This window comes from Cebus imitator, unplaced genomic scaffold (assembly GCF_001604975.1).
Source record: "Cebus imitator isolate Cc_AM_T3 unplaced genomic scaffold, Cebus_imitator-1.0 Scaffold28, whole genome shotgun sequence".
Classification (NCBI taxonomy): domain Eukaryota; kingdom Metazoa; phylum Chordata; class Mammalia; order Primates; family Cebidae; genus Cebus; species Cebus imitator.
The window spans coordinates 4,866,909-4,869,908 of record NW_016107343.1 but is presented as its reverse complement, the minus strand read 5'-3'; the positions used below and the strand labels follow the sequence as shown (position 1 = coordinate 4,869,908).

Sequence of the window (3,000 nt, the reverse complement as noted above, 5' to 3'; positions counted from 1 at the left end):
TAGAGATGGGGTTTCACCATGTTGACCAGGATGGTCTCGATCTCTTGACCTCGTGATCCACCCGCCTCGGCCTCCCACAGTGCTGGGATTACAGGCTTGAGCCACCGCGCCCGGCAAGTTTTGTTAATTTGCCACAACAAACTGTACTCCAGGGGAAGCTTTGCTGTTCATTAAAATGAGTTCTCTGGGAAGATGATGAGTAACTGACTTGCACGATTTTCCTGCCTTTTCTATATTCTCTACTTACTATGACAATAAAGCACTAGAATTTTCAGGTGTTTATAACAGCATAGTGCAGTGTATCTAATGAGAAACCAGTTCCAACCCGTTATAAATTCTCAAGCTGAGTTAGAGGTTTTAGATTCAGAGTGTTTCCACTCAGACCTAATACTCTCCACTTTGTGTCAGAGGGAATGGGGTATGGTAATTCTGAACAGGAAAGTGGCCCTCATCCTCAATAATCTGCCTCCGTGGGCAAGGGGGTGGGTCCTCCAGTCCAGCACCTCCATAATTTATGATCAAATGCCCAAGCCAACAAACTAATGCAGAGTGATTTCCTACTCCTCCCCTTCTCCCCCACAAGGAGGCAACCTTTATGTCAGAACAATGTGCCCAGAAGAAGCCGAAGACACAAGGCACATCCAAGGCAAAGACAATCTTACCCACTTTCCACTTTCTCTGCACCTTTACCCCTCGCCCAAACCCTCCCCGTCATTTCAAGCTGTACAAAATGAGGTCCTAGGATGAATCCGGGTGGTCTTTCCTTTCTCTACGGGTAAGCTCTACAAAGAGGCGAAAGCTCCGAGTGTTAGTGTTCTGTGAAGTTAGTGTATAAATTCTCAAAAGCAACGCTGGCCTGCGAGCTATGAAAGCAGAAGCATGAGTCACCATGCAACGGGTCAATCAAACCTGTAGACCAGCAGGCACGGATCTGGCAAACGTACGGTGAGCCAGGGAAAAAACATCCCCCCAAACCTCTCCGCTGACAGGTTTATCTAGCTGGCTGACCTTGGGCAGGTCACCAGTCGCTCCGAGCACATTCATGCCTAAGATGAGATGTGGGCTGGAGAGCCTTCCAAGAAATAATCCCTTGCAAGAGGCGGTCTATGCACCTTTTAAATAAACACAGCCTAAGAGGCAACGGAGAAGTTTCTAAAGAGTTGAAATTTTCCAACAAAAAGAGGAGGGAAAAGTGATCGGTAAAAACACAACGGAGTAACTGGTTTTGGCCTCCGACCAGAAGCGAGGGGAGAGAAGGGTGAGAAGTTCGGCCATGGGACGGAGGGAAAAAGCAGCAGCTGAGGCTCGGGAGGGAGCTGCGGCGCCCAGGACGAGCTGGGGTGCGCGAGGCCTACCGCGGGTGGGCTGGGCAGGGCGGGGCGCGGCGCCCGCCGCGCTACCCTCCCAGGAAAGGCGGTATAGGAGCGGGCCGGCGGCTGAGGAGAGTCGACAGCTTTCGGGGTGGGATGCCGGGAAAGAGCTCTCAGAGCGAAGACGAGCTGCGCGTGCTGCAGGGAAGCAAACGCCGGGCCTGCGGAGAAGGCGCGCGCGAGGCCCCCAGAGAGGATGGGGTGGCACGAGGGGGAGGGGCAGCACGGGTGGGGGAGGGGAGGTCGCGGGCCTATCACAATAACACGTCGCAGCCCCTTCCGACCCCCGCCTCTAAGCCACCGGTTCTCCGCGACCCTGGATGCACTCACTGAAGTAGAGGGTCCGTGCGGGCCCCAAGCGGCTGAGGCGTCGGCGGGTGGCACGTCTGTCGCTCGCTCGGTCCCGGCGGCCCCGCTCCGGCGCGTCCCTCCTCCGGCCCCAGCACCAGCAGCAGCGCCTCCACTTCCGGTTCCCCTGCCACTCAGGCAAATGAATTCCGGAAGTCCCGCCCCCATCCCGCCGCGCCTCAGCGTGGTTCCTCTCTCCCCGCTCTCGCGCTCCAGGGCGCTGGCGGTGTGCGCCCAGGTGTCCTGCCACGCCCCGCCGGGTCCTCTGCTTTGTTCTTGCGCTTACCCACCTCTTACGTGGAGTCTGAGCGACGTGGGCCTCTCTCTTTACTCCAGCTGCATCGCTCAATCCTGCGTTCGTGCCACCGCAGTGGGGAGCTGGCATTTGGGGCAATGTGGCGTGAACTCATACTGACGCCATTCCCTTCACACTCTGCCAACCGCTTCCTCCTCCACCCATGGAATAAACCAGACTGCTGAAAGTGGGAGGGAAATAGCGGACCAAGGACCATTTATTAGTGGAATTTCTGTTTCTATGATGAATGTAGAGATTTTGGGTGACCGCCTCTTAAGGTGATACATAGGGGAATGACAAACCCCAAGCTTTTCCTTAAAAGATCCTCCATCCAGTTTAGGGGAAGACATACAAGTCAAAATTGAAAAGATTATGTGCTAAATAAATGCAGGATCTATAAAAGTAGAGAGGGGAGACAAGAGCTGTGCTCGGGCTTATAGTAAGGCAGCGGTTGGCTGGCCCTTGAAGGATCTCAGCTCTATGCTGGTGAATAGGCAGAGCCTTCCAGGTCTCTTGAACTGATCAAGGGTGTTGATTTTGCTGACAAAACCTGTTAAGAATACCGTGAAGGCCGGGCGCGGTGGCTCTCGCCTGTAATCCCAGCATTTTGGGAGGCCGAAGCGGGTAGATGAAGAGGTCAAGAGATCGAGACCATCCGGGCCAACATGGTGAAACACCCGTCTCTACTAAAAATTACAAAAATTAGGCCGGGCGCAGTAGCTCGCCCCTGTAATCCCAGACTTTGGGAAGCCGAGGCGGGTAGATGAAGAGGTCAAGAGATCGAGACCATCTTGACCAACATGGTGAAACCCCGTCTCTACTAAAAATAGAAAAATTAGCCAGGCGTTTGGTACGCGCCTGTAGTCCCAGCTACTTGGGAGGGTGAAACGGAAGAATCACTTGAACCCAGGAGGCGGAGGTTGCAGTGAGCCGAGATTGCGCCACTGTGCTCCAGCCTGGCAACAGAGCAAGACTCTGTCTGAAAAA

The 3,000-nt window shown here is 54.4% G+C and overlaps 1 protein-coding gene across 1 annotated transcript in view; it reads right to left on the bottom strand.

Moving 5' to 3' along the window:
- The window catches only part of PAFAH1B2 (platelet activating factor acetylhydrolase 1b catalytic subunit 2), a 25,883-nt gene extending 24,037 nt beyond the window's left edge, over nucleotides 1-1,846 (bottom strand). Inside the window, exon 1 of the mRNA XM_017523357.2 lies at nucleotides 1,701-1,846. The gene's annotated coding sequence lies outside the window, so the exon portion shown is untranslated. The remainder of the gene's footprint in view (nucleotides 1-1,700) is intronic.
- Nucleotides 1,847-3,000: the final 1,154 nt, after the last annotated feature.